Consider the following 12,871-nt stretch of genomic DNA (forward strand, 5'->3'; position numbering starts at 1 on the left):
CATAATATTCCATTGTATATATATACCACTTCTTCTTTATCCATTCATCTGTTGATGGACATCTAGGCTTTTTCCATATTTTGGCTATTGTGGACATTGCTGCTATAAACATTGGGGTGCACTTGCCCCTTCAGATCACTACATTTGTATCTTTGGGGTAAATACCCAGTAGTGCAATTGTTGAGTCATAGGATAGCTCTAGTTTCAACTTTTTGAGGAACCTCCATACTGTTTTCCAGAGTGTCTGCACCAGCTTGCATTCCCACCAACAGTGTAGGAGGGTTCCCCTTTCTCCGCATCCTCGCCAATATCTGTCATTTCCTGACTTGTTAATTTTAGCCATTCTGACTGGGGTGAGGTGGTATCTCATTGAGGTTTTGATTTGTATTTCCCTGATGCTGAGTAATGTTGAACACTTTTTCATGTGTCTGTTGGCCATTTGGATCTCTTCTTTGCAGAAATGTCTGCTCTTTTTGATCATAGCCATCCTAGTAGATGTGAAGTGGTATCTCATTGTGGTTTTGATCTGCATTTCCCTGATGGCTAATGATGTTGAACATATTTCATGAACTTATTGGCTACTTGTATATTCTCTTTGGAGTAATGTGTATTTTCTCAATTTTTAGTTGGATTATTTTTATTTTTATTTTTTGAGTTATAAGTGTTCAAGTCCCTTATCAGATATATAATTTTCAACACTTTTTCCCATTCTCTGTGTTGTCTCTAGACTTTTTTGAAGATGTCATTTGAACTGCAAAAGTTTTTAACTTTGATGAAGTTCAATTTATCTATTTTTTCTTTTGTTATTTGTGCTTTAGGTGTCATATCTAAGAAACCATTGCCTAATCCAAGGTCACAAAGATTTAAGGTCATGAAGAACACTTCTGAACATGTAGACTGCTTCCTGGGCTGGTCCCTTTAATTCCCACATCCCACACAACTGTCTTTTCTTGACTATGAAATTCTATCCAACACTTTCTGGGTTCCTTAATTGATTAGGTATTGCCTTGGGGGTGACAATGAAAACAGCCTCCCTAATTCCCTGCTGTGCATTGATCAAGCCTTAGGCAGCTGGCTTTATAGATACCAGCAAAGTGGTGGGATTGATTTCCCCCGTTACTTACATGTATGCTGACCAGTGTCTACACACTTCACAGGGCTGTTGAGAGCATTTAATGAGATGATAAGAGGGCTTCCCTGACCACCACATCCAATGTAGCTGCTACCCAATTTCCCCTATATTATATTACCATTTTATTTATTTTGTAACAGAATTATTATCAGATATCTTTTTTCAAATTTTTCTTCTTTTTAAAATTTTTTTAAATTTAAACTTAAGGAATTAACATATAGTTTATTATTAGTTTAAGAGGTAGAGTTTAGTAATTCATCAGTTGCATATATATTATCAGACATCTCATTTGTTTTCATGTTTGCAGTTGGTATTCTCCACCTAAGACTTGTAAGATTCCATCTAAAAGCAGGCCAACCTACATGAATTCTCTCTATTTCCCCACTTCTCCCTTTTCCTCTCCCTCCCTCCATCCCTCCCAATTATTGGGTCTCTCAGTGGCCAGTGTTGAAGAAATATCCTTGTAGTACTCCTTATCTATGACTATTATGGAATAGATTTCTAGAAGTGTGATGGCTGAGCACATGTTTTTCTATATTTTAAGTGTTAATTTCTATTTCCAGATTGCTTTCCCATTTACATTTGCACCTTCAATGTAGGAGAGTACACTTGACTGCACACTACTTGGAATATGGGTCTTCACTCTCCTTCATTTTGTATCAGTCTGATAGGCCTAAGTAAGGTGCTGTTCCATCATTTTATCCTAATTTCAACTTGTAATTCTCCACTAGTAGGAAAGTCCTTTTCAAATACATGCTTGCTATTTTGTTGAGTTCCTCTATGAATACAATGCTTTGACTGCTTTTCTCCTTTGACTTTGTTTTCAATTTGAAAGATCCATATGTTGTATATTATTGATATTATCCATGTACCTGACATATATATGTATACCCATTTTCGCCAATCTACCTTTTCTTCCCACATAACTTATCATATTTTTGCATCTCTTGTTTTCTTATGAGTTTAAAAATGTATTTTATGGTTAATAAATGGCTTTGGGGTTTCAAAAAATTAAAAAAATAAAAGCAGGCATCAAGCTTGTTTTGTTCGTCACCATATCCCTAGTCTCTATAACATTGTCTTATGTATAGTAGGCTTTCAATAAACATTTGTTCAATGAATAAATAAATGGGTGTACATATGCAGTAGCTATTACAGTGCCTAGCATATAACTGATACTCAATAATTATCAGCTGCTGCTGCCATTATCATTACTGTCATTATCATCATCATTACTATAAGACCTGAGCTATATCTATAAAATGAGACTTTGTTGTATTCCTCACTTGCCGTGAACATACAGGATTCACTCCAGGAATAAATGGTAGGTAGTCCCACTACTTATTTGGGTGACTTTGGGAAGGTCACATTTCTTTCCTTCCCAGAGCCTCAGGTTCATTCATATATGTATGTGGCAATATTACATAGTGGTTCTATACACAGGTTCTGGAGCTAATGCCTGGCTTTACTACCAGGCTTTGTCTTTTACTAGCATTGTGACCTTGGAGAAGTTAATCATCCACCTTAGTCTAAGTTTCCTTATCTGTAAAATGGAGATGATAACAATATCTAACTCCACAGAGTGGTTGTGAGGATTAAATGAGATGGTACAGGGGCGCCTGGGTGGCTCAGTCAGTTAAGCATCTACCTTCTGCTCAGGTCATGATCCCAGGGTCTGGGATCAAGTCCCACATCAGGCTCCCTGCTCAGCGGGGAGATTGCTTCTCCCCTCCCTCTGCCTGCCACTCCCCCTGTTTGTGCTCTCTCTGTCAAGTAAATAAATAAAATCTTTAAAATAAATAAATAAATGAGATAGTACAGTACAATGCTTAGCAGAGTACCTGGCACATAACCAACATTCAAATAATAACTATGACCCAAAGCTTCAGCCTCTGGCAGATCTTATGAAAAAGTCCTCATATAAATGATGCCAACTCAGGCCAGTAGTTGGAAATCTGCCAACCCTCAAATACTACTCTTGGCTTAGATATTCAGGGGTGTCTTTGCAGTAGACAGTGCCCCAGCCATTTGATCACCACCTCCTGATGTTCCACTTTTTCCCACTGTCAGGGCATCATGATTGTGCAAAACCAAAATGACAGAGTAAATTGAAAGTCATATCTTCCATTCTGATGCACAACCCACATCCCTGAGCTTTCCTCAATCAAAATATCAAGGGATGTGTGTGTCTCTAAATCCCAAGATAAATCATTTGGGCACTGTTGCTACTCAAGATTATCTGCAAACATGTTCACCTCCATCAGAGGAAATAATTAAAATCTCACATAGTCCCTTATAGCAATATTCTTTTGCACTTGATTCAGTTGGATGATCATGATTATAATTCCTTACATTTGTAAGTTTGATAGCTTTCAAAGAAATAACACATTAGTCACTTGGAAGCATACAACCAACTGCAGGGTGAGGAGGTTTGGAGTAATTCAGTCACTTTGAAACTGAATAAACAGATATCTCAGACCTCCTGACTTCTAGTCTGGAGAATTTCTCCTTGGTACCCTAATTCCCCAGAGAAGACTAAATCATTTACTCCTCTCAACAGCTGGAAAGTGGTCTCTTCATCTTGTAACAAAATCTCCCCCACTTCTCCACCTAGCAAATTTTAACCACTTTCTGAGTAATCCATATCTGGCCCACAGTGTGGGTGATCCTGCTGAATTATTGATACTCCCACCCCTTTCCCTTATCACCTCTGCATGCAAACTGCACTCCATCCCTCTCTGTCTTGGTCTTTCCCAGTTTGACCCATTTGTCAATTTTCAATCTTTAGTTATCACTTCCCACCCAAGTGCTTATTATAAGCTGCCAGTACATTTCCATCTTGTCCATCTTCTCAGCCTCTGAATCTACCACATGAAAGTTTGTATTTCTCTATTCCAATTTCTGCTAATGGCCTTAACAACACTTAATGGGAACGGAAAAGGATTTCACCTTTCAAAAGATGTCGATCAACTTTCAACAAGTTCCCCATTAATTCTGACTGTGATTCCAAGGACTAATCGAGCAGGACTGCTGACGCCCACTACCCTGGAGCTGTTTCATGATGTGTAATGTTCTGCTAGATTCTTTCTGTTGTCTGAGGGCCAATTGTAGTCTGGCAAGTTATATTTAATCATAATCAGCCTGCTTTACAAATGGTCTTAGGGGGCTGGTTATCTCCCAAGCACATTAGCTGTCCACTTACAATTGAGTGGCACCCCAGAGCTACCAAACTGCCCACCTTTTTCTCACAAAGCCTAGATCAGACTTCCTAAGCTGAGGAGTTGGCACACATTTCTTAGTGCTAGGCTATGGTTCTGCTGTGTTTGAGGAGTTGAAGCAAGGAAAGGTGCTCAACATGCAGTGCTCATTGAGTTGGTGGTGGGATGCTGGGAAAATGGAGCAGCATATGTGCGGAGTCTTACAAAGGAGCCTTTTGGTTTTTGTAAAAAGGTTCCAGGACAAGACAAGCAAGAGATCTAAAGAGTTGTTCAGAGATGCTTCAAGTGACTCGCATGACATTCTGGACACATGTTCCTTATCTATCGTCCCAACTCCTGCCCACTATACAACTGGTTCCAGCACACTTATACAGGACAGCAGGAAGAAAGTGGAGATCACTGAAGGGAGAGTGAATCCATTTGTTGTGTCAGAACTCTTGCAAGTCCTTGGGGAAACAAAGTTGAAGACAGAAATGGACTGTGCCCTCAAGCACTGTAGTCAAGTCAAGGAGACAGAAAAGTAAATAATTACATTAGAGGGCAGTGGGGAAATAACTATTAAGGGGAAAATAAAAGGTGCTATGGGAACACAAAAGGGGTACCTGGTATCAAGGAGGATTTCTTTGGAAAAGTAACTCCCATGCTATGAAGTATACCAAAGAGGTAAACTAGTGAGTGAAGATGGGTTAGAAGGAAGAATTGTTCCAAACATTGAAAACAACTGCATACAGCCAGGTGGGGAGAGAGACAGAGAGAAACAGAGAAACAGAGAGAAAGAGATAGAGACAGAAAGAGAGAGAGAAAAATGCATGCCTGGTATGTCATCATTGAAGGTCAGTGAAGGTCAAAGATAAGGCCGGCGTAGTGTGCAGTGACCAAACCACAGAATTCCACTTGTATAGGCTGTGCAGGGAAATGAGCTGGGATTTGAATAGACCTACAATTTCTATTGTCTTCTGTATATATTAAAGATGTGGTCCCTGTCTTTAAGGTATTCAGAGTTCATCTGTAGTGCAGAGTCCAGATTTGAGAAAGACTTCAGAAGCCCACAAGGCATAGTGGGAGGGATCTGGTGTGTCTTTGAAACCTAGATGTTTACATAGTAGCTGAGGTACCTGAGTGAGCCCTAAGGAGTAAGGAAATCCTTAGAGAAAAGAGGGAACCTTATTCAGAGACTCAGGCCCCATTAGCACCCTCATACCAGCCCCTTGGCCCTAGACCACTGTCTTTGCGGTTAGCTATATACCTCCAACAAGTCAGCTAGAGTCCTTGTCAAAACTATGAGGAAGACACTGACCTTCAGCAGCATCTCCTAATGTTCTGAGCTTCAATATAGTTATCTATAAAATAGGCACAGGTGAAAGCAGAGTTGGCTTCATTCACCCTAAAAGTTCTTTCCAAAGAAAACTTTCTACACCCTGTTCCCCAAACACCTCATACTACTTCCTCATGTTGGTAGTTTGTCTTCAACATAATCAGCATTAATTCTATCCTTCTATGCACACTATTGTCCTTCCCCTATGCAGTGGTAGAGTTTATTCCTCAAGTCCCCTTGAATCTGGGCTGGTCCAGGGCTGCTTTAACCAACTGAATAAGGTGGAAGTGCCATTACTCCAGTTCCAAGCCTAGACTTTAAAAGAATTGGCTGTATCTACTTCCTACTCTTGAAATGATGCCTTATTGTGAGAAATCCAACCTAAATGGAGAGGCCACATGTAGATGCACTAGTCAACAGATCAGGCTGAGCTCCCAGCTGAAATCCAGCATCAGCTGCCAACCATGGGAATGAGTCATTCTGGATGTACAGCCCAGTTGAGCCTTCAGATGACTGTAGCTCCAACTGCCATATGATTGTAACTGCATGAGAGACACCAAATAAGAACTTCCCAGATGAGTCCACTCAATCCACTCAACCATGAGAGATAATAATAAATTGTTGGTGCCAGTCACTAACTTTTGTTGTCATTTGCTAGGCAGCAATAGATAAATCTCAGGCCTTTGCTATAGGGTAAATCCAGGGCTCAGCAAACTTTTTCTTTTTCTTTTTCTTTTTTTTAAGATTTTATTTATTTATTTGACAGAGAGAGAGAGAGACAGCAAGAGAGGGAACACAGGCAGGGGAAGTGGGAGAGGGAGAAGCAGGCTTCCTGCGGAGCAGGGAGCCCAATGCGGGGCTCGATCCCAGGACCCTGGGATCATGACCTGAGCGGAAGGCAGGCGCTTAACGACTGAGCCACCCAGGTGCCCCTCAGCAAACTTTTTCTATAAAAGGTCAGGTAGTAAATATTTTTGGTTTTGCTGACCATTCATCTCTGTCACAACTATTCAATTCTACATTGTAATGAGAAAGAAGCCACAAACAAATAGACATGGTTATGTTCTGATAAGTCTTTATTTATGAAATTTTATTTATGGAGAGCTGAGGCCTTTGCCATGGTTTGCCAACCCCTGGGCTAGTTGGATAAAACAATCATTGCAGAATAAGAAAGACTGATAAGTAGGTAGGTCTTTCCAATAATATTAATCTTTTAGCAAAAGTTTTCTGGAAACGTGAAGCTTTGACCCAGTGTTTCCCAAAGTGAATTTTGTAAGACAGACACTGAGGGAGGGAAATGTGTTGTTGTCAAATAATTTTTTTAAAGCTCTGGATTAAATCTAAGTTATATAAGATTTTACACTGTCAGATTCCTCAGAGCCTTTACATGCTTATCCCAAAGAAGTACCCTGCTAGAATTTCAGACTCAGTGCTAGCCTGCAGGAGGAGAAATTTTTAAATGAGGGAATTTGGGGTGTCAGTTCCTCCTATACATAAAATCCTTCCCATCTCATTTCCTAGAGCTGCTGCTGTTTATCCCTCTTCATTCACCTTCTCTCACTGCTCTTCTTCAGGCTTACTTTTTCCATAACACCCTAGCTCTGCTAACAATATGCTCATTGTTATTGGCATTTACCCTCTCGAGGCCTTTGCTTCCCTGTTATATAAAGCTAACAATTCTTGCAACAGTTGCACTCCAAACCCCCATTCCAAGTTGATGGAGCATTCTTAGCAATGTGAAGAGTTAGAGTAAAAGCTGTAACAAGGCAGTGACCTGTTCTGCTCAAGGAACATCAAGGAGGCCAGTGTGGCTGGAGCAGAATAAGTGAGGGGGAGAGTAGTGGAAAATAAAGTTAGAGAGGTAACCAGGAGCCAGATCTTACAGAACCCTATAGACTACTATAAGGACTTTAGTTCTGAATGAAATAGGGAGTCATTGTGAGGTTTGCAACACAGGAGAAACATAATCTAATTTAGGATTTAAAAGCATCACCCTGTATGCACCAAAATATAGAACCTTGAAATAAATGAAACAAAAATAGGCAGAGCTGAAAAGAGAAATAGACAAATCCTTAATTATAGTTGAGGAACTTCAACACTCTCCTCTCAACAACTGGTACAATTAATAGACAATCATCAAGGATATAAAATATCTGAAAATGCAAATAACCAACAGGTTCTGATTGACAGGTACAGAAAACTTAACCCAACAACAGCAGAATACACATTCTTTTCAAGAGCCTATGGAACATTCACTAAGATAGACCATATTCTGGTATATAAAACAAGCCTTGATAAATCTAAAATAATTGAAATCATACAGAGTGTATTCACTGACCAGATGGAATTAAACCAGAAATCAAGAGCAGAAAGATACAAAGAGATACCCAAACACTTGGAAACTAAACAAGACTTAAATAATCCATGGGTCAAAGAGGAAGTCTAAAAGGAAATTAAAAAATACCTTGAACTGAATGAAAATGAAAATAAAAATAAAAATTTGTGTTAAATATCTAAAGTACTGCTGAGAAAGAAATTTATAACAGTGCTTAAATTAGAAATAAGGAAATGTCCCAGGGTGCCTGGATGGCTCAGTCAGTTAAGCATCTGACTCTTGATTTTGGCTCAGGATTGTGGGATTGAGCCCCCATGTCGGGTTCTGCACTCAGCACAGAATCTGCTTCAGATTTTCTCTCCCTCTTCCTCCTGCTCACTCTCAAATAAATAAATAAAATCTTTAAAAAAAGAAAAAAAGAAGAAAATGTCTCAAGTCAATAATCTAAATTCCTACCTCAAGAAACTAGAAGAACAATGGGCGCCTGGGTGGCTCAGTTGGTTAAGCGACTGCCTTCGGCTCAGGTCATGATCCTGGAGTCCCTGGATCGAGTCCCGCATCGGGCTCCCTGCTCGGCAGGGAGTCTGCTTCTCCCTCTGACCCTCCCTCTCGTGCTCTGTCTCTCATTCTCTCTCTCGCAAATAAATAAAATCTTTAAATATATATATATAAAAAGAAACTAGAAGAACAAAATAAATCCAAAGCAAGGAGAAGGAAGTAAATAATAAAGAAAAGAACAGAAATAAATGAAATTGAAAACAAAAAAAAAAACAATAGAAAAAAAGCAATGAAACAAAATGCTGGTTCTTTGAAAAGGCCAATGAAATTGACAAAGCATTAGGAAGACTGACAAAGAAAAAAAAAGAAGATGTAAATTACCAATATCAGGAATAAAACAGGGGATAACATTCAGTCTCTGCAAATGTCAAAAGAGAATAAGCGAATACCACAAAGGACTCTATACACTAAATACCTTATACTTTTTATATTATATATATATTACATTTTATACTTTATAGAAATAAACCAAATTTATACTCTATTTTGACAACTTAGATGAAATAAATTAACTCCTCAGAAAACACAAACTATCTGAACTCTACCAAGTTGAAGTAAACAATCTGAATATGCCTATAATTATCAAATAAATTGAATTTATAATTAAAACTTCCCAGAAAAAAAAATCTACTAAATATTTGAAGAAAAATTACACTGATTTTACACAATCTCTTCCCAAAAATAAAAGAAGAAGAAACTCTTCCCAACTCATTTTATGAAACCAAGATTACCCTCATATCAAAAAAAAAAAACAAACAGGCAAAAACAGTGAAAGAGAGAGAGAGAGAAGAAGGAAGAAAAGAAGGAAGGAAGGAAGGAAGGAAACTAAAGAACATCTCTGATAAAATTAGATGCAAAAATCCTCAACAAATATTAGCAAATTCTATCCACAATGTAAAAAAAAGTGCACCAATAACAAGTGGAATTCATTATAGGCATGCAAGGCTAGTTCAATATTTGAAAATTAAATAATATAACTTATCATATCAATAGGCTAAAGATGAAAATCATATGATTATATCAATTAATGCATAAGAAACACTTGACAAAATCTTATATCTATTCATGGTAAAAACTCTTAGAAAAATAGGAATATGGAAGAATTAATCTATAGATCATTTAGCATTTACTATGCTGACTCTTCTAATCATAGTTTTCTAATCCAGGAACACAGTATGTCTCTTGATATGATGTAAGCATGTGCTAAAGAACATTTACAAAAAACCTTCAGCTAACATGATACTTTATGATGACAGACTGAATGCTTCCCTCTAAGGTCAAGAACAAAGCAAGGATATATACTCTCACCACTCTCATCCAGCATAATACTGGAAGTTGTAACCATTGCATTAAGGCAAGCAAAAGAAATAAAAGGCCTAAAAGATTAGAAAGGAAAAAGTAAAACTGTCCTTATTTGCAGATGACATGATGGTCTAGGTAGGAAATCCAAGGGAATCTATTTTTGAAACTTCTGTAACTAATAGATAAAAGTTGGGTATTCATCCTTTCTGATGGCTGAGTAATATTCCATTTTATATATGGACCACATCTTCTTTATCCATTCGTCTGTCGAAGGGCATCTCGGCTCTTTCCACAGTTTGGCTATTGTGGACATTGCTACTATGAACACTGGGGTGCATATGGCCCTTCTTTTCACTACATCTGGGTCTTTGGGATAAATAAAAGGAGACTATGCTAAGTGAAATAAGTCAAGCAGAGAAAGTCAATTATCATGTGGTTTCACTTATTTGTGGAACATAAGGAATAGCATGGAGGACATTAGAAGAAGGGAGGGAAAAATGAAGGGGTGGAAATCAGAGGGGGAGATGAACCATGAGAGACTATGGACTCAGAGAAACAAACTGAGGTTTTTAGAGGGGAGGGGGTGGGGGGATGGGTTAGCCCAGTGATGGGTATTAAGGAGGGCACATATCGCATGGAGCACTGGGTGTTATACGCAAACAATGAATCATGGAACACTACCTAAAAAAAAAAGATTGTTCTTTAAGAAAATACAATCTAATTGTGCTGTATACAATTGGATGATATGTAGTAATTTGGTGGATGAAGCACAGTCTAACATCAATTGATAAATATTGTAACAATGATTAAAGCAATTAGCTTAATTCCTACTCTCCCGTCTCATATGATGGCTGGATTGAATTAAATACACTTTTTAACAAAAAAAATATATATTTTTTAACAGTCAAACTGTAGAATTATTGATGAAGGAAAGAATAGAAACTTAATTTACTTTTCTAGGCTTGAAATACCAGACTACATACTGTTTCTTTCACTTCCATTTATTAGTTAAGCCAATCTGCAAGAATCATTTCTTAGGTGATATTTCTCACAATGATACCTATAAAACGGGTCAGAATTGTGCTTCTCAGGGTGTGGATGTTTTTATACATTGCTTAAAATTTTGAGGAATATGTGTGTGTGATGTATTATCCTTAGGAACATGCGGCTAGTGTGGTAAATTAAAATTGTTTCAATATTTAAAAAATAACTAATAAGTAGTTCAGCAAAGTCACAGGACACAAGATCAACACATTAATATTAACTGCATTTCTGGATACTAACAATGAACATGCAGAAAATGAAATTTAAAACACAATATTATTGATAGTTACTCCAAAAAATGAGATTATTTCATAATGCACTTAACAAAATTTGCACAGGATCTGTATGCTAAAAATAACAAAATGCTAATGAAACAAATTTAACACCTAAATAAATGGAGAGATATACTGTGCTCATGGATTAGAAGTGTCAACATAGTAAAAAGGTCAATTGTACCCAAAATGATTTATATGTTTAATACAATTCCTATAAAAATCCATGCAAAGTTTTTTGCAGACTTAGACAAGCTTATTCTAAAATTTATATGGAAAGGTGCAAGCCATAGAATAGCTAAAACACTTTTAACAAAGAAAAACAAAGTGGGAAGAATCATTCTACTCAATATTAAATATATACAGCTATAGTAACACATAGCTACAGTAATCAAGACTGAGTGGTACTGACACAAAGATAGACACATAGATCAGTGGAACTGAATAGAGAACTCAGAAATAGACCCAGCCAAATATGCCAAACTGATTTTTTGAAGATTTTTTTTAAAGATTTTATTTATTTATTTGAGAGAGAGCACACAAGCAAGGAAAGGGGCAGAGGGAGAGGGAGAAGCAGACTCCCTGCTGAGCAGGGAGCCTGATGCAGGGCTCGATCCCAGGGCCCTGGGATCATGACCTGAGCCGAAGGCAGACGCTTCCCCGACTGAGGAATCCAGGTGACCCGCCAAACTGATTTTTTATAAAATTGCCAAAATGTCTCAATGGAGGAAGAATAAACTTTTCAACAAATGATACTGAAGCCACTGGACATTCATAGGCAAACAACAACCACAACAATGACAAAACAACATTTTTTTTAAAAGACCAAAAAAACCTTACACCTTATTTAAAAAAAAAAAAAAACATTCAAAATGGATCATGAATGTCAAGTAGAAATGCCAGTTACCCATGTCAGGGAGGACTCCAACTTCACAGATGACAGCAAAGATCATAATAGCATGATTCCTTCTGCATCTTGGTATTGGAATTGTCAAGGAAAACACAACACAGTTAAGCACTGAATGGAACAGTGTTTTACTTACAGAAAGAGAAGGCAAGACAGGCTTCAGTAGTGGGTGTAGGTCCCTCCCGGCAAACACAGCAGGGCAGCTGGCTTGCCTATGCCCCTCATGTCCCAACTGTGGACAGATATAGCAGTGGAGTTGGTCAGGTGCCATATGATGTACACACTTAAGCAGGAAAAAAGGAGTCACATTGACTCTGAAATAAGCAAAGATATTCTCACACGAGCCGATAAGCATGGCACAGGCTGTGAGGGCTCCTTATCTCTTGATAGAAAGTGTTTCAGGTCCAAGGCTCTGAGTGGGCAAGCCTGGGAAAAGGCAACAGGTCATATAATGGCTGCTTTCCCAACAATGCATGTAAAATGTAAAACTATAAAACTATTTTTTAAAGTAGAAGAAAATCTTCAGGGTGTTGTGCTAGGCAAACATTATTAGACACGACACCAAAAACATGATCCATAAAAGGAAAAATTGATAAATTAGACTTCATCAAAATAAAAAGGTTTTGTTCTGCATAGGACTCTGTTAAGAGGATGAATCAACAAGCTACATGTTGGTAGAAAACATTTGCAAATGACGTATCTGACAAAGGACAAGTGTTTTGTATATATAAATAGTTCTCAGAACCTAACAGCTGAAAAAATCCAATTAGAAAAATGGGTGAAATACA

The 12,871-nt window shown here is 37.9% G+C and overlaps 1 protein-coding gene across 2 annotated transcripts in view; it reads right to left on the minus strand.

The window, feature by feature from the left end:
• Nucleotides 1-12,317, minus strand: part of ARHGAP36 (Rho GTPase activating protein 36) — a 119,844-nt gene extending 107,527 nt beyond the window's left edge. For both annotated transcript variants that reach the window (XM_031037023.2, XM_031037024.2), the window contains exon 1: nt 12,220-12,317. The gene's annotated coding sequence lies outside the window, so the exon portion shown is untranslated. The remainder of the gene's footprint in view (nt 1-12,219) is intronic.
• Between the last annotated feature and the right edge of the window lie 554 nt (nt 12,318-12,871).

The sequence above is a fragment of the Leptonychotes weddellii genome, chromosome X (genome assembly GCF_054177405.1).
Source record: "Leptonychotes weddellii isolate Sample4059 chromosome X, ASM5417740v2, whole genome shotgun sequence".
Classification (NCBI taxonomy): domain Eukaryota; kingdom Metazoa; phylum Chordata; class Mammalia; order Carnivora; family Phocidae; genus Leptonychotes; species Leptonychotes weddellii.